General features: G+C 47.8%; 1 long non-coding RNA gene across 1 annotated transcript in view; it reads right to left on the bottom strand.

Annotated features, from left to right (window-relative positions):
* The window catches only part of LOC139057366 (uncharacterized), a 190,917-nt gene extending 178,461 nt beyond the window's left edge, over positions 1–12,456 (bottom strand). Inside the window, exon 1 of the long non-coding RNA XR_011512722.1 lies at positions 12,336–12,456. This is a non-coding gene — a long non-coding RNA (uncharacterized lncRNA). The remainder of the gene's footprint in view (positions 1–12,335) is intronic.
* Between the last annotated feature and the right edge of the window lie 5,953 nt (positions 12,457–18,409).

Here is an 18,409-nt window from a genome sequence, read left to right as displayed (position 1 = left end):
GCATTCCACTGCACGCCTACACGGCAAGCTTAAATCAAGCACATTAATATGCAGAAGCTTAGGCCAAGCACAATGTTTCGGCTTCTGTGGTCTGATCCGACATTTCGTAAAGATTACTTTCTCTTTACACCAGTATTATTTTCTCTTCCTCCTTGGCTGAAACGCCGTTGCGTCTGTTATCACTGGTATATCGGCAACTAAGCGCGTCGCATGATTTTATAGAAGAAAAGAAAAGAGAAGAAAAGGAAAGAAGCACGAGAATCAAGCGAAATAACTGCTACAAATCAGCGCCCCAGATATAAATTTTCGCTTTCAGATTTCATCTTCTCTAGAGATGGTATCGACACCTATTGTCATCGCCATTACTTTCTAAATGCGTAATCTCTGTTGTCCTATTGCGACGCATACTATATAGTAGTCCTTCATAAATTAAATAAAGCATCTGTCGGCTACTGCGAAAAAAAAGAAAAGAAAACGACGCTTAGCGACACGCGAGTAAAGAAGAAAACACGGTATAGACGTCGTAGCACAAGACGGCGCCTCGGTCTCAACCGTCCGTTCGTCCGCGGCTCGAAGCGTCCGGTACTCGCGTATACTGCGCAACCGCTTTCTCCAGAGGTAACAAATTACAGCCCTCGTTGTAAATACAGGCGCACGCGTGTTTCACCTGTCGGCCACAGGTCTCGGATGCCCGTCGCGCACGTATTTTTTTATTTATTTTTGTTTTCTTTACTCCCTAAACGCTCGTCCGCGGTCGGGTCAATTGCGCAGCCCTCCGAACTTATCGGTGCATTCTGGCCCGCACGCTTAAGCCTCACAGTCGCGAACATACGGGCTATCGTTATTCATAGGGGAATCGCCTCACAAAACGGTTCCTATATCTCGAGGGTCATTTGCTCTCGTCAAGGGGCAGCGTGCCTGGCGTTTCCGCTCGCTTAATATTTTCTGTTCTTTTTTTTTCTTTCTTTATCCATATGCCAAATGCAGAGGCACTTGCGTTATAATGAGAACGAACGGTGAGCCGCTGTTTATCGCACTGGCCCTCTTACCGACCGAGCAATGTCACAAGTGTTACAGTATAGCTCCTTGGCTTGCAGAGCACATATGTCATTCACGTTGCTCAGGTCGAGTGACGACTGTTGTTACTACTGAGAAGAAAGGTCGTTTGTACAAGGAGCATGCAGTCCCTCCTTGTCCGAAGTTACATGGGTGAAACGAGACAAAATCATAAATCCTTGTTTTTCCCCCTTCCCAACTTGGAGGCCAGTCCCATTAGCTGCGAAAACCATTGCTCAGGACAGAAGACGAAACAGTTAAGGGTGATTGTAGCCTGGCTTAATGCTTGATCACATGTCTAGAGTTTTCCATCGCAGGAGGTTAAATAGACGTCCAATAATCTGAGTCACACGGGAATGGGACTGCAGGTTGTGTTATAAGACCTTGTGCAATATCGCGCAATATCAAGATTTGTTCTAAGGTTTCCGTGTCCCTGATTAAGTACATGCTAAATATTGACGCCTTGATGCAAAACAGGCTTTTTTAACCCCATAATGACCACTGTATTTCTCACATTTTCTGTCTCGCCTGTAATCGTAGTGTGCAATTGTCTCATCTGAAATTGTAAGCGTTCTCTAACGTCCACGATTGTTAGAACTGAAAGATAAGATGGCACAAGAACCGAGGGAAAGCCCATTTTTCTCGTAACCAGGTAGTAAAAGGTGGAACCGGCCGATGCACTGTATTGGTCAGACATGCGTACTGATACTATAACTGGTTTAATGCTGCATGCGCACTTGGGGTGCATGCACTCTATTGGTCAGACATGTGTACTGATACTATACCTGGTTTAATGCTGCATGCGCACTTGGGGTGCACAAGAAGTTATTCCTTAGTTTACGCGATACCGTGCTATCAAAGTTATTGTTTGTTGTCGACATACATACCCCTCAACTAAAACGCCTTGCCCCAGACATAATCACAGTATGCTTATTCTTCTAATATACAATAGGCGGCGTGCTCGCCTTTTCCACTATGCGGAGTGGAGTTCCAGTATAGCATGACTGCCAATGCAGTACAACGCACGCAGCATCGACAAGCCCTGCGCCGAGCCTGAAAGCCGAACAAGCGACGCGGTTTGACTTTGATTCATGGTCTTTTTGCCAGTCCCGGATTTCGAGCGAAAAAGAGAAAGGCCCCACCGCAACGGGTCATTACAAAAGCCTTTCCGCAAGTTGCACGGGGCGCGCACGCGCGCAAATCGTATCGAGCGCCACCTCGCGGCATTCGGAGGTACTTAGGGCCATTAGGGGCGCACAAAAGACCCCTCATTACGACTAAAGAGGCTGGCGCGGCCGCTTAAAAAGAGCGGCTTGTGCCCCCGAGTCTTACTCAGCGACGGAAAACCGCGGCGCGAGTCTGTGCATGCAGCGGCCAGCCATCGAGTGTGCGGGTGTGAGTGAGCGAGCTCGTGGAGGGGAGATGCAGGCATGAATAACGCTCGACGGGCCGGCATCCATCGGTCCAGTACCAGCGGTCAGCTCGGGGGCCGCCCGCCCACCGAAAAGATCGGTGTCTGTCTCGTGCTCTGGCATTAAACATTGATGCCCGTGTTTTTCAAATGTGGGGGTGTAAGCTGCGCCGCGGGTCTTTTGTCTGCAGCCAGCCTCGGTAGCGGGGGACTGTGTGTAGTCGCCCGGCCTGTCTGACATGTGTAGCGGCACTGTTTGAAGGGAGCCCGCGTAGCGTTCTCGTCTTTGCACTTTTATCATTTTTTTTCTTTACTTCAGCTTGTATCCCATATAGTGAAGCGAGTCGGAACGGGAGATCCGGTACACGCAAGTAAGGCGCAGTGCAGAGGTCACGTCAAACAAGGAGGAACGCGATCTGTGAAACGTCCGGCGATGAACAGAATAATAATCGCACTTTACAACACAGTTTGGATAAGTGCCGCTAGCACTTTTCTTCCATCGCGGGATGACCTTTATCCTTTTCCTTTCTCCGCTGTTCCAACGTAAAGCTCCAAAGGCGGGTCTGTTACACGGAGATATGCGCAATCGCCAATTGAGGGCGTTCGACTGAAGTTGTGACGCCTTCGTACTCCCAAAGAACATGCCTGGGCGCTCGGCAAGCTGTGTTTCGGAACCGCTTGAGCGTTCGCTGACAAGCGCAAGGAAAGGATGACGTTGCCAAGTGGTTGTTAGCGTGACATTGCGCCATGAGCACTTGCTTCCCACTGTGCATTTAGTTGTGAGCCGAAGTGCGCTGCAGCACCGTTGTTCCTATGAGTTTCGACAACGGCGTGGCCTATGCTTGTTTTCATTCGTAAACGAATGAAAACGTTCCGAGCCCTTTCTTGAAGGCTTCTACTTCGAAATTATATACAGCTAAGCTTGGCATCATCTTTAAACGGAATGACGCTGAACGGCACGGTCTCTGTAATCCCAGTCGTTCCTCATCTTTTCTTCCCTTTGTAACACGAGATATGCTAGAGGTATTTCTCTTTCGTGATTTTTATTGCCAGATACGTTGGAATTGGCATTGTGCGGGTCGGTGCCTTCTTTTTTCCCTTTGCCGGTGCCCTTTTTTTGCCTTTGTTTAGTTTCTTTCACTGCTACATGAATGTGCGAGAGCTTTGTTTATTTAACATTCATCTGTGTTCGGGTTTTCTTATTCCCTGTTACTCCTATAAGCGAATGTAAGAGGATACTAAAGTTATCAGTCTCATATGTTTGAACAGGAGTGAAAGCTTGAAAGAAAGCATATCCGCGTCACCTAACTGGGTATTAGGAGCAACGTTGCTGCAACGTTTTGAATGACAAATTTTAGAGCACTTTCTTTCGCTAACACGAAATCCAGCGAGGGAATGCCTACACGACGACCTTCTTGACTGCGTCACAACCACTCATGTAACGGCAGCAACACACTCTACGCGCGGGATCGGACAATATTATGAGAGCACCGCAAGTCTTATTTAGGCATCCAGTTTCCAGCTTCAATGAACCTGTCCTTCGTCGACGCAACCATCTGCGCCGCATTACTTATTTTCCGTCGGCTCATCTTTCATCAGCTTGTTCATCGATGGGTCAACGGGGAAAAAAAAAAGTAAACATGGGAGAGGCCGGAGCCTTTTCTCTCTTAACTAATTCGTTCAATTACGCAAGGAAATAAATTCAGTGGGTCACTAAAATGAAAACGGTGGTAATCGCCCAAGTAATTATATCGGTCCCAACAAGGCGAACGACGGTGATAAGCATGGTGACAACAGCGACAACGTCGGCGCAGTGGCTCATCGGTCGCGAACCAGCGGTCAAGCCCCGAGTTCACGCTGTCGAAAAGATTTATTTTCTGGCGACTTCTTCCTCCACAGAACAAACGCGATGATAAACGTGATGAAGTTGATTGCGATAGACGCCACAGACTGATGAGGTACAACAAACAACCACGCATACCAAAAAAAAAAGGAAGAAGAGAACAGTCGTTTAATAGAGGCACAAATTACACCCGCTACCGCAGGTTTTGCGGTGATACGGCGACGCATTGCAAGTGTAACTGTCAGGGCTGCGCACTAAGGCGAAGGAAGACCGTTTCACTTCCTCTTCTCCTCCGCGCTCTCCACCCCTCCCCCCACCCCACGCACAATGATCTGCGTGGAGGAGGGGAAGAGTGCGCCGAGATCGGGCATATCCCTCGCCGACCGGTGCGACAAGCGCCGGAACATTCCGAGAAGCTGACGTCTGCGGCGACCCGCGCGCTGCCTGAGCGACGTGCGGCGCAATCCACGCGACACAGCGGCGCGACCTTGAGCAACGTCCGGCGTCGACGCTCGCCGCGCGCGCGCGCGCCCCGCACCATACGACTGGAGCCGCGCCGCCCGAATCGCCGTCCCATAGCGCGTGGGACGACGTCTCGCTGTCCTGCTCGCGAGACGATGACGAAAAAAGGTTATGCGAGCATTAGCCCAACTGGAGTATGTGGACGTACTTCTGAGAGACTGCCTGTTCGAATGCCTTTAATAAGGAAAAGCTTACAAATGTTATTTCCGCCTCATATGGCCAGAATAGCGTCTCCGGCTTGCGCTAATTAAAGAAAAAAAAACATACGTGTAGAAGGATGAGAATGCAGTGTCCTGTTGAAACCTATCACCTCTATATCCCTGAAATGAAACAAGATACGTAAATGATGAATTTCTCGGGAGAGTATAGATAAAACCTCTTTGCCCGCACACATTGATAAGTCGCGCTTGCTCTGTCGTTCTATTGATTATATACTAGCGTGTGAAAATTTGTCGTTGAATGACCTGTCGCGTACAAATGTACTCGGTTTGTTCCTTGTACATACTATGATACTACATTATGTATATTAGCGCATTTCATACCTCTGTATTTTTTGTATTATGCGTTGCATATTGCAATCACTCAGTTCAGCCCTTGGGCGCGGCCGGGCAGCCACCATTGAACTTTAGCGCAACCACGTGACGTGACGTCACGACAGCCGGAGGAAAAGCTGGGCCCCAACTCGTGCAATATGCAACGCATTCTTGGCTTAACCAAGCTAAGCCTGGCAATTTTTATTTATTCACATAAGTATTCTAATTATTAGTACTCTAACTCCCTGAAAGGTCCTACAGCCTCTGGCGCGAGCAGATTTGCGTGTTTCAGGGCTCTGCGTTCGCCGAGACTTCACAGCCGTCAAACGCACTGAAAGTGAAGGAGCACCATGTCCAAGCCTTACAGAAGTCTGCCTGCTAAACGAGGGACTTCCCACGAAGTGCGACCCATACGAGTGCGCATGCGTGCTGTGTGACGCCGTCTCCGCTCCGGACGCTCGCATGCTGCAGCAGCCAGAGGAAAACGCCTGGTGCTGCCGCTGCGCTGTTTATCGGGCCGAGCGGTTTCCGCGATGCGAGTCCGATCCCGGTTCCGTTTCCGACGACTTGGGCAATCTGGCTTCCGTTATCACACTCTACGTGAGCCAGAGGTGTTCGCTTTGCACGACCCAGCAGCGGTGTGCACCGCTTCTTCACAGATAAACGGCGTCCCCGATAATGTGCGCCGGCAGGAAGCGCCGCACTGCATGTCCGGTGTCATCTTCCGAGCGACGACAAAACATATCTGCACGTCCCGTTACTCGTTTCCAGCTGCACGAACGTTGCATCAGAAAATGTGAGGCTTTCCATCTACACCCGCCCGTGGAGGCCGCGTAGCTTCCCGTTCGGACTTCGGCAAGGACGGCGCTAAGTGGAGGGTATACATAATGGTGGGGGACACCAACCCTATACTATTTGGGTTGCGGCCCTATTTCAACCAGCTCAACACTATCCCTGCCACAATATCGACACACTGTGAAGAATCTAATGGGAAAAAAAGTATTTCGTGACTTCAGGGGCACGCGGCAAAGTACCCTATATCCGGCACATCGTAACGGACGGACGGATTCGTTAAGGTTCTTGTCACGTATTCAATGGACGCAGTAAGGCGGAGAAAGCTGGCGCGTGTTGGTCCCTGGTATATGCGAGATGGTATCAAAAAGATTCGAGACTGGCTCTGTTTTGAAGAGAGTAATTTAGTTAACGCGCATTCGAACAACCTCACCTTCGAAATTACCCCCTTGCGAAGCAATAGAGCGCTCCCAGCGTTCCTCCCAATATGCGAATACGTGCTGGAAGTCTTTTCCGGGACGACTCGAGCACCCTTTTGCGGTTTGAGCTCCGATTGAGCGATCATGTCAAAATGGCAGACATTGAGCTAGGTTTCTAATTTCGGTAAGAGAGCGAAAAAAACAGGAACGAAACCTGACGAACGACCCGCTTTTTACGACGAAGAGAATCACCACACTCTCTAAAAAGTTTACATTCTTTGGGGCTTATCTTGTCCCATAACGATAATGGTCATCGGCCTTGCTTGCATTTCCTTTCTTGAAAACTCCGCGTTTGCAACTTTCCTTCTGAGAATGCCATGTCACGATGATAACGCGCGTGCCGTTCGTGATTTCGAAGTACTGGGCTCTCAGCATTAAAGGAATGAAATGCGGGCAAGACAGATGACGAGTATTATTGTGGAACAAAATAAGCCCCAAGGGGTACAAGCTTTTTTGAGAGCGTAGGGACGAAAGTTAGGTGCACGAATACGACCCTGAGATGAAGCAACAGTCGTCGCAGTGGAAAAGCCCAACGTCTCCACCATCGAAAAGACAAAGAGAAAGAAAGAAAGAAAGAAAGAAAGAAAGAAAGAAAGAAAGAAAGAAAGAAAGAAAGAAGGAAAGAAAGAAAGAAAGAAAGAGAGAAAGAAAGAAAGAACCTTTAGATAGTGAATTAGGTGCTCGCATGTGCTGTTGAGGAGGTCGAGCTACAGCGCAACACGTTGACTTCACACTGCAGCTCGTTATGTTCTGCAAGAAGGCTGACCCGTCCGATCGGGTAACTTAATGCATTACCACGTGTGCAGCACGCTTTCGCCTTCACGTGTTACAGGAGTGTAACATGTTGCCGATTATTATTATATGGAAGTGGAAACACGGGCAACCTTGAGCTCCTTAGTATTGCCTTAAGCGAAAAAAGAACCAGCGAAAATCAAGACGCATGACCCGGAAGAGGCACACACACACAGTCGCCGAGGAAAGCCCAATCACGTGCGCGAGTTGCCTGAAGCGTTTCATATAGAAACGAACGAGCGGATTTGCGTAAGTGCCCTATCTGTGCTTATATCAGAGAAAAAGTGGCGGTTTTCACCGGGGTTTGATCGACATCTTCCACGTCTTTGATTGGTTTCTTTCTTTTGGATGTGCGCTTGCGCAGGAAAGTCGAGATTAAAAAAAAAAAAAGTAAGCAGGCGTCTCTGTGTGTGTGCGCTTCCTTCTGGTCCTACGCCTTGATTTTCGCTGGTTCCTTTTACGCTTAAAACGTGAACCAACTATAGCCCAGCAATTACCGCTTCTAAATTAGTATTGCCCTGCTATTTTACGTCGTTGCTCTGGCGGGCTTGTGGTACGAGCTGAGTGAAATCTATTGCATCCCTCCGAGCAAGAAACTGACGTCCCTTTCCAGGGAAGCTTGAGATAAGTCGAGACACAGCGATAACAGACACTCTTATGACGCATCGCGCGTACGCTGCTAAACTTGGCACACCGTCCTGCATGAACGCGGCCCATATCAGCGTTATACCGCTTGCTCAATTTGCTCATAGACCTTGGGAGAGAACACGATTAGCGTACTTTGCGCTTTTTGATAACGATCGTGTGAACGCATTAGATTGCCTTGCCTATATGTCACATCTGGAGATATAACTTGTCACTTGACCCCATAAAAGGGCTATCAAGTCTTATTTCAGACAAGCTTGGAACTTATCTGTGTTACGTGTGCTCTTCTGTCTTTGTTAATTTCAAGCCATTGCATTTGATGCGTGTAATTTTGTAACGGACGGGAACAGCCACCGGACTATGTTTCGCTAGGCATGCCAACATTGAAAAGAGAAAAGGGACGTAACGCGCATTATGATTGGATGAATAAGCGAAGAACTGACATCACACCGGACACAGCCGGTAAGTGACATTACTGTTTTGCCTCGTAGATTGTAGTTCTTTTTTAGGGAGCTGATATTGCGGTGGTGCTGTCTTTATGTGTATATGAAGATACCTGTGTGGATCCCTTCACTCCTGCGTGATGAGCGATCATACTGAAGTTACTGGGTTACTGTGGATCGACTGTGTATTGTTTACTGGAATGTGTAGGTAATGGGCGCTTTCAGCGCTTGTGCACAGGCGCGAAGACAGTTTTTTTTTTTCGTGGGGGGTGGTCCGGTTTTGATATAGTGATTGCTAATGATTACAATGATGATGATTAGGTTTTTTTTTGCGTGCCGGCGTGTTCTCTTCTACAATAATCATTAAACCTTTATTTTCTTTCCAGAGCAATGAGTAGTCACAACTGGGAAGACGGCATTTATTAGTCACGTTGCGTACGCTGGCGGCTGCACAAACAAATTTTAAGGGGGTGGGGGAGTTGCGTCAGGACATTCGGACATCATCCCTGCTGATGTCCGTAGATGAGACAATATTTATGTGCTTGTGTTCGTGTGTGTCGGGCTTTCCTTTTTTTCAATTCCTTTCTTTCTTTTATTTTTCTATTTTTTTTTTCTTGCGTAACAGCGGCCCTACTCAGCCACGACCTCGCCGATCAACTGTGGGCCGTCCGGCACGCCGAGGAAGCCGCCCGTGTCCAAAGACTCGAGCCCGTCACCTAGGCTTGGGTGCTTATGGCCCCACCCCGCCCAAATTGCCGGACGTTTAGGATATAGTTTTCACTCACTCACTAACGAATTTGGGATTTTGGGATAACCGGCTTTGACGTAGCCTGCCTTCCCGTGCTTGTACATCTAAATAAAAACAATCAGGCTGTTGTTATTGTTGTTGTTGATGATGCCGTTGTTGTCTTCGCGGTCGTCGTCGTTGTTATTGATTAAACAATGAGATGACGGAAAAATAGGCCACCGAAGGCCCGGCAACTCCAAATCTTAAAAAATGAACAGTAGAGGCAAAGGAACGTAGGCACACAACAATACCACCAAACTTAAAAGAGAAAAGAAGCAGAAAGAAAAACACAGCGAAAGAACATGGAATCACTTAACTCAGGATTAGCCTCCTGTACAATAAACATACTGTATATACATTCTAGACCTGGTACAGCGCAACATGCAAAGGAAGAAACAAGCCGAGCCGGCCAGATAAAGGAACACAGCGCTGTCCACAACACAGACCTCTGTTTTTTTTATCTGGCCGGCTCGGCTTATTTCTTCCATTGTATGTTGCGCTGTACCAGGTCTAGAATGCAATACCAACTCGCCCAATCCTCAACCCTACGATCGCGGAATCGAAACCCGGCCACGGCGGCCGCATTTCGATGGAGGCAAAATGCAAAAACGCTCGTGTACCATGCATTGGGCGCTCGTTAAGGAACCCCAGGTGGACCAAGTTAATTCGTACTCCCTCCCTACGGCATGCCTCATAATAAGATCGTGGTGTTGGCACGTAAAAGCCCACAATTTAATCTAATCAATTCAATATTCATGATTTTTCCCGACTCCCCTTTTCTCCCTTGGAGGTGAAATAAAAAGTGATTTGATTTGATGTGTTTTGAAGTATGAGATGTTAACTTGCGTACACTCTCCTGCACGCAGCCTGTAATAGGCATGTACAACTGTACAAATAAATAGATAAAAATAAATGCCCTCTTGTAGAGTCGGGACGCTCAAGTCTATCTCGGGGCTGTATAATTTATGACTTCATGAGCGTTGCTCTGAGTGTGAAATCTGCCGAACGTGATAAAACACGCCACAACCGGAAATGGACCTACATACGTGCCACAAGGCATCCAGGAACCTCATTCCAGCGAATCCACATCCTTCGTAGCTGGCTGCCGGTGTTTACAGCACGCGCTGTAAAGAAAAAGCATCCTGGTTCCTTCTCTCTAGGCGCATAGGAAATCGTGACGTTATTTGACACGTGTTATAAGTGCCGTATACCTTACTACGAAATCCCTTATCTGGCTTCCGCATCCTGTCCGACCTCCGGCCTCTTCTTCATCACGCCACCCGGAAGCGCTCACTGTTAGGGCACCAACGACACGGTGTGTGAAAATTAACGGCGTGTCTGATGTCACCTTCTGGCAATACTCCGCTCCCTTTTAGATTGCCTGGATGTGTTGTTTTGTGGCTATGGTGTTTTCCCTGCCGCGCACGAGGTCGCCGGTTTAATGCCCGCAGCCGCGGCCGCATTTCGATGGGGGCGAAAATGCAAGAACGCGTGCGAACTCAAATGTAGGTCCGCGTTTAAAGAACCCCGGTTGATAGAAATTAATCCACTACGTCATGCGTCCCACAATCGGATTGTCGTTCTGGCATGCAATGCCCTGGAATTTAATTATTAAATGTTTTGCCCCACTCTCAGGCGGGAAACCCAAAATCAAGCTGCGAAACTCCACCTGAACAAATTTCTCAGAGACACATCTGCGAGCACCTCAGAAAAAAAAAAAAGAAGGAAAAGAATAAAAGAGAAAAGAAAAAGAATTCTATTCAATCTTCCGTGTCCGAGCACATGCCCTTGGAATTCGCATTTGACTAACGGCGTACATACAGGGAGACAATCCAAGTTCCTAGGCTCCCACGTTGACCACAGGAATCTCCCTACACTTCGGACGCTCTCCGCGCATATGTTAACGCTCTTTCTGGCAAACGCCACGACGGAACGGGCAAGTTTTAGATGTCATAAACGAAGACGGCCACACCCAATCCCACGGTCCAGGAAGCCAGGTCCTTTCGCTGTAGAGCCAAACAAAAGGCCGCGGCCGGCCGCGACCAACATAACACCGTAACCTCTCCTCCACGTGTCTCCCACAGTCGCTGAAGTGAAAGCAAGGAATTCACAATCGCATACCTACAACCCCGGCGTATGCGTGCCGCATCGAGCGGTCACCCTGCAGAGGGCTTTCACGATAGCCCGCTGCTGGGAGGGCATTAAAGGTGCGGCCGTATAGAAAGGGAATGTAACGAAGAAAGGGAGGCTATAGACGAAAGCAGGTAGCAGTAAGCAGAGACGTGATGTCTTTAAAAAAATGGCACCAACCGACTTCGCAAATGTCATAGAAAACGACTGTCAATGAGAAGGCGAAGCGCGGGAAAGTATCGTGCAGAGAGTGAAGGTGACCTCCGGTTAGGAAAATAAACTGACCACCTTATATGGGAACGTTTACCTACTCGGCACTTTATCACGACTGGAGAAACGGGACGGTAACACCGCAAGAGTGGTTGATGTGGTTCAACAACAGGCGACGGCGATTCATGGGAGAAATTGTTTTGCAATTTTGTGAAACTGACATTTCGTGAAAAAGGATAAAGGGAAGGGGGGGGGGGGGGGGCGGAGGCAGAGCAGGTCGCACAATGATGCATCAATTTCAAGGGGAGGGAGTTCACGTCATCAAACAAACATTCCTCGAGCCAGTAGCGTGTCGCAATTGCTTGTGCAAGCTTAAGAAATTGTTTTCGAATACGGCAGTGGCGTATACCTAGCGAAGGAATTGAAGTACAATACAGCATACAGCATGAAAAAGTAAAGCTCAAGCTTCAAACGATCCCCAACACTACCTCGAGATGTTCTCCGTATCCAGTCGCATGCGCATCGATATGTTCTCCGCATCCAGTTGCAAGCGCAGATGCCACAGATTTTGTTTTACATGCGTCCTTTTGTGTTTAAATACGGCAGTGGTGTAGCTAGCGAAGGGATAAGGCTAGTATACTATAGCCTGAAAAAGTGACTTGAAGGTACAAGCGATCGATGGCCTATCTTACCTCTATATGCTCTCGGTATCCAGTCCCATGTGGAACGGCCACAGATTTTGTTTCACATGTGCCCTTCTCGCAATGCGTTGAAAGTACGAACAAGTGACGCCTACCACACGTCTGAGTCAAACGAAAAAGAAAGGGGCGTGAAGCCGCACACGGCAGAAGCACAGCCACAGCTGGCTCGATCATGCGCTGGATTTATTCCTATTCGCGACCGCCGCTTAATTTTGCGACTCAAAAATTGCTACTTTTTGAAGCCCACGTGCTTACTTCTTTCTGTTCCATATTTGGTAAAAGTTTGTACAAAAGAAATTCGGAACTCGACGTAAACGACAACGTTCTTTTTCTCTCCTTTCATTTAAGAAGAAAGCAGCAACCCTGGTGGTGAGTGGGAACTACATATATACAGTCGTGTGAAAAATGATGACGATCATGAGTTGGCTGCCCTTTAAAACAACATGGTGGCATGTGCCACCACACTTTAGCATACCGTTTAGGTTCATGTGCTGCTTTGTTGTTGTTATATACATGTTAATTTTTTTTGTTGTTGCCCGCTCTTTGCCGTCTGTAACAAAATACGGCTGATGCGCTATCTCTGACAGGGATGCGAAACTGGCCCAGAGTCTGATACCTGACTTCAGCATGAACAGGCAGAGGAGCGCTTTAAAGAATTAAGGGAAGCGCATAAGCAATGTCGCAACTGTGTGCCTTTACATCGCCATTGGTTCGCTTGTGCAGCAGTTTAGTCCCACTAAAGTGTAGCCATCCTCTGAATTCTTGCTCAACGCCACATGCCGACCGGATATTGGACCTAAGAACCCTCCTCCGCTTGAAGGAGAAGTGTCCTCCAATATAGGTCCTTCTATAAAGAATTCCACAGCTACCTTAATTTTCCAGAAGAAATACGAAAAAATACCTATCAAGAAACGAGTCAGGCGAGAAGACCCATCTCTCCAATACTACTTCACTACTTGTTTGGAAGAAGTATTAAAGCTATTAGACTAGGAAGGATTGGGTGTGAGGATCAAATAGGAAAATTTCGGTGACCTGCGGTTTGCATATGCCATTGTTCTGTTCACCAACGCTGGAGATGACTGTCAACAAAAGACTGAGGACTTTAGCCGAGTATAGGGTTCAAGATTAATATACAGAAGACAGAGGTAATGCCCCATATCCGGGCAAAAGAACCAGAATTCAGGATAGGAAGTACAATAGCTCGTTTATGCCAATTACGCGTCGCACCCTGATCATGAGAAGGAAATTTACAGAATAAAAATAACTTGGAACGCATACGGCAGACATTACAAAGTCATGGCCGGCAGCTTACCGCTATCTTTAAAAACAAAAGTATGCGATAGTTGCCATTCTACAGGTACTAACACATGAAGCAGAAACTTGGAGGTTGACAAAGAAGCTGGAGAAGAAACTGAGGACAACGCACTGGGCGATGTAACGAATAAGGTTAGGCGTAATGTTAAGCGACAGGAGGACAGCGGTGTCGAGTGGAATGCGACCGTGGCTAGCAGACACTCTATAGCAGAGATTAAGAAGAAAAATAGATCCAGAAAGGCCACGTAATGCACAGAGCAGATACTCCCCACCTCGACGGTCTATTAGAGTTACTCAATTACAGAATGGGTGCCATGACAAGGGAAGCGCAGTCGAAGACGGCAGAGAACTTGGTGGTGCCATGAAATCAGAATATTTTCAGGCAGAAAATGGGTGTCAGCTGGCATAAGACACGGGTAATTGAAGATCGCTGGGAGAGGCCCACGTCCTACGGTGTACATAAATATGATGATAATGATGATGATGATGATGATGATGATGACGACGACGACGACGACGACGGTGACGACGACGATGATGACGAGTAGTAAGCTACCAGGCAATTAAGATGGTCTATTAGAACTCTATTTTCAGGAGGTTTCTTCTTGAGAATACTTTATTTGCTCCATTCTGCCTTACAATTCGTGATTGTTGTAAGCGTATACAGTCTCTCCGTTTTGTATATAACTCGTTATAGTTAGAGTAGACGCTATGTGTGCTGTACATATGTTTCTAGCCGCGTCACTGAAGGCGTATAATCAGCGATAATGTGCATCTATTCCGAGGGAAAGTGGATCAGCTGCAATATGTATTTCGTCCCTTCACGAGTGCTTGAACAACGCAACGCAGGAGAAAGCATTAATTACGATTAATTGATTGAAGCTCCACAGTAATATTTCAGCAAAACACATTTGGAACAAAAATTCCAGAACATTTTAGTTAGCTGAACCACATTGGCAAGGAAATCGCTTTGTTCTGGGCCGTACAACAAAGAATTCTCTTCGTCGAATCGCTTGCACAAGATGGAGAAATGCTCCAACTGTAACCACCTGTCATTCCCTGATGTTTATACAGTCTAGCTTCATTTGGTTTATTTCAAATCTGGTTCATTATCCCATTTCGACACCGTGCTCATGTGCTCATGTGCGGAGTGTCACTGCGGCTCATTCCCGAGCCGTTGCTTTGAGTAGGAAACACATTTACAAAAAAAAAAAAGAAACTATTCGATAGGTAGGGCGATAAGTCGGGAAGACGGCTGTTCCGACATTTAGATTCTGTTACGAACTTGGTGGATCTAATTGGCACAAGTGAGTCATCGCTATAGGCTGGATCTGACGGCACATACGGGCATGTGCTTCCCGCTTTAGCGCACGGTGATGCTATAGACCGCAGGTGTGAGTGAAGTATGAGAGATGCAGGTAAATGAGTGAAGTGCTGCACCTGTATGTGTTCAGCAGGAGTAAACAGAAGCACACATGAAGCTGGAGGCTTGAAGCAATCAAGAGTAGTTGGACAAAATAAATGCCGCTCAAGCCAACGTTTACACAAAGGCACTTCTCTGCCTTGAAGAAGACAGGTCCGCTCGTCGAAACGTTGACTACAGCGACATTCCTTGTTCAACCACTGTTGGTCACTGCCGGACTGGGTAATCTCACCCTCACCATACGGCAGTTTATGTTCCCATATGTTACGCAGTACGGCAGGCCTAAAGCTGTAACCAACGGTCGGCACTGCTTCCATACCGAAGCGTGCGGCTTCTACAGGTTTCCCTCACTCTTAACAAACAGGCAGTATGGAAGAGAGGGAGAGAGTGCACATCAAGAGGAGAAGGAAATGCAAAGCAGAAAGGAGTTCAGTGTGCGTTCCTGGCATTTTCTTGACGTGCTGCCTTGCGAATGCGCGCACGCAAGCAAGCAAGGCGACACTGAGAGAATGGGCCACCGTGGCAGGGGAGGCTGTGCACCTTACGTAACTCCCGCCGCGCTGACAAAGCCCTTCACGGCGGTGGCGCGCGGCCCGCGTGACTTGACGCGCATCGCTCTGCCGTCCGGCCGGCCATGACGCGCAAGTGGCGCGGCTCGGTGCAGCTACAGCGCGCCATTAATCACGCGGCGTCTCTCGACCCGTCCACGCAACGTCGCGCCGCACAAAAGGGTTGCGCGTTCGCGCGCGCTATCGCCCTCCCCTTCTTCCCCGCTTTCCAGAAGTCCGCGTCAAAGGGAAGCTTTTCCTCAAACCTGAAAAGGGGGAGGTCCCCGTCACTCTGCGAGCCAGCCCCAACCGTCAAAAGCTTGACACGCATCGCTCCGCGCACCTTTGCATCCAACGAGATTGTTTTGCTTCCCTATTTTTTTCCATGGCTCGCTTTCCCTTTTCTCTTCGTACGAAGCCTCTCCCCTTTCCTCCTTTCGGTCCCATTTTCCGCGCCCGCTTTCACTTTTGATTACCCGGAACCAACCCACTCGCGCCGTACCTCCGTGGCCGCAGCTTCACAGGCGCGCTTCCTTCAACACGTGCGGCGAGCGGCAGTATAGGGAAAGCGTGCGGCCGCCGCGCCGGACCAGGAGAATTCAACGGACGAAGCCTATCCTTTCTACCTGCCATCATTCCTCTCCCCTTTTGCCCTTTCTTTTTCGTTTCCCTCCCGAAAACAAACTATATCCGGAAGGTCCTTCTCGTGGCTTCGAAAATAGGGAGGAAAGAGAAAGAGGCGAACTGCTTTACATAAGGCGCTTCTGGCATGGGCTTGGCTTTGATGTGGACAAGGAGGGCAGGCACAAATAAAAGAGGAAAGAAAAGGGGGTTTTCTGCTCTGTTCCCGCGATGGGCGCCAAAAACGAACTACGAGTTCGTTGGCCTCGTAACGACGAAAAGGTGTGGACAGTCATCAAAACTTTGGTTTTTTTTTTCTTTATGTCTATGTCGCGAACCACGATCATTTTTTTCCGGCGAGCAATGCAGTAAAGAACACAGCAACTTTTGATGTGTTCAGTAACGAAAATAAAGCTTTTGTGGTATCCAGTATATGCTCGACGTCTGAAGCTTGGTTTCACTGAGCAGACGATCATCCTGCGACTGCATGTAAGATTGTCTAGCTTTTCGCATAAGAGTGAAAGGGAGGTCAGCTAACCGTTAGTAAAAGACCTATCACTGCCTCTGTATTGTCAGCAATGGAGAGTGAATCTTCACCGTTTGTAGCTTCTTTGGCCCAAGGTGTGATTTTGTAAACGAATTCCCTAAGGCACTGCCTCATAAGCTATGCCATAGGCCAACCTGCCACACCGGCCACATAAAGCACCGTGTTGCGCTATCCTTTACTTTCTGCTGTTTTCCGTGGTTCGACGAAGTTTCCGGCATGTCTGCCTTTTCTCCACACAAATATCGCGCGTCAGAAAATCGTTGATTTTCTTTTGCGTTTTTTTTCAGAGCCATTTTGCTAACAGCTAATCAACTGCGCCATGGAAAAAACAGGGATACATAACAATCGAAGAGACAGGTTTTGACGACCAAATCAGAGTTTTCGCGGCAGCAAAGTTACTAAGGCAAAGGCGAATTTTCGACACCCCAGCTCTCACTGCAACTCAGTGTAGTGCTACAAGCTGTGCTGAACTTTCGTCAATGCCCTTCTGCGCGTGCCCGTAGAAAGTGAAACAGATGTTTACAGCCGTATATATAGTACTAGAAATACTTACCTATTTTTAAGCCTGTTCAAAAACATAGATAGTAGTATACTAAAAAAAAAGAAAATCCTGGATGAAGAACGAAATGAGTGATACAAGAACTGACGACAAGAAAAAAGTGCATCACAATGGTACTCGTTGCACGGGGTTTCTTTCTTCATCCGCATTTATGCGCGTCCTACCGTCTACAGGATCAGAAGGAAACAAGTAGCAGAAAACAGCGTTCTATTGCCTGAAACTCCCAAAGTGACTTCAACGAGAGCAACAATCTGGGACCTTAATCCCCTGTAAAACGTACCTTGTCTGCAGTGAATTTATTAGAAACTCAATCGTGCTTGCAGGGACCGTAACAAACCACATTAAATGGACTTGGAGTTGCGGCATCCACCAAAGGTCCTATCTTCATGTCTTCGACGGAAGAAAATGTATATTAGCTAAGGCAACACATTCCTTGTTTGTTTTTCTGTTCTATTGCCTTTTGTTTTATTTCTCGCGCAGCATGAGCTTACAGAACTCGCTAGGTTCAGCCCTGCTGTCCTGGAGGACGTAGCGTAATTCTCATTTATTGGTGAACACTTAGCTTCAAGTAGACGCTGAGTGGCGCTCGAGCAGAAATTCAAATATCCGAATTTCACTCGTTGGTACGGGCACGAAATTCAGGAAGATAAATTTGACCCGCATTTTCTTCGCTGATTGGCAATCCGTTTTCATAGAATACCAAGAGCACTGTTATTGTTCTGTACTTTATAGTACTAAAACAGTTAATGTTTTTCTCCTGTCCCTGTTTATCGATGGGCTCTGTTCCCACGCACGCACTGCGAGTGACCGCCCTCGTCTTTGGAACTTCTTCTCTCTTAGAGACACGCGGAGGGGCTTCGACAAAGGAGAGCGCTGCCTTGATTGACAGTGTCATCCGCGAAGTCCATTCACGCACTGTTCGACTTTCATCACGAGCCACGCATGACGTACATGTCCGGTGTCGTAGCTATACGAAAAAAAAATGATATCGACGCTGAGGTGAAAGGAACCACGAAAAGTGAAAGCAACACAAGACACCAACCGCTGGCGCCA

The sequence above is a fragment of the Dermacentor albipictus genome, chromosome 3 (assembly GCF_038994185.2).
Source record: "Dermacentor albipictus isolate Rhodes 1998 colony chromosome 3, USDA_Dalb.pri_finalv2, whole genome shotgun sequence".
In the NCBI taxonomy this organism is placed as follows: domain Eukaryota; kingdom Metazoa; phylum Arthropoda; class Arachnida; order Ixodida; family Ixodidae; genus Dermacentor; species Dermacentor albipictus.
Note: the sequence above shows the minus strand (reverse complement) of the source record. Positions and strands in the feature narration are given on the sequence as shown.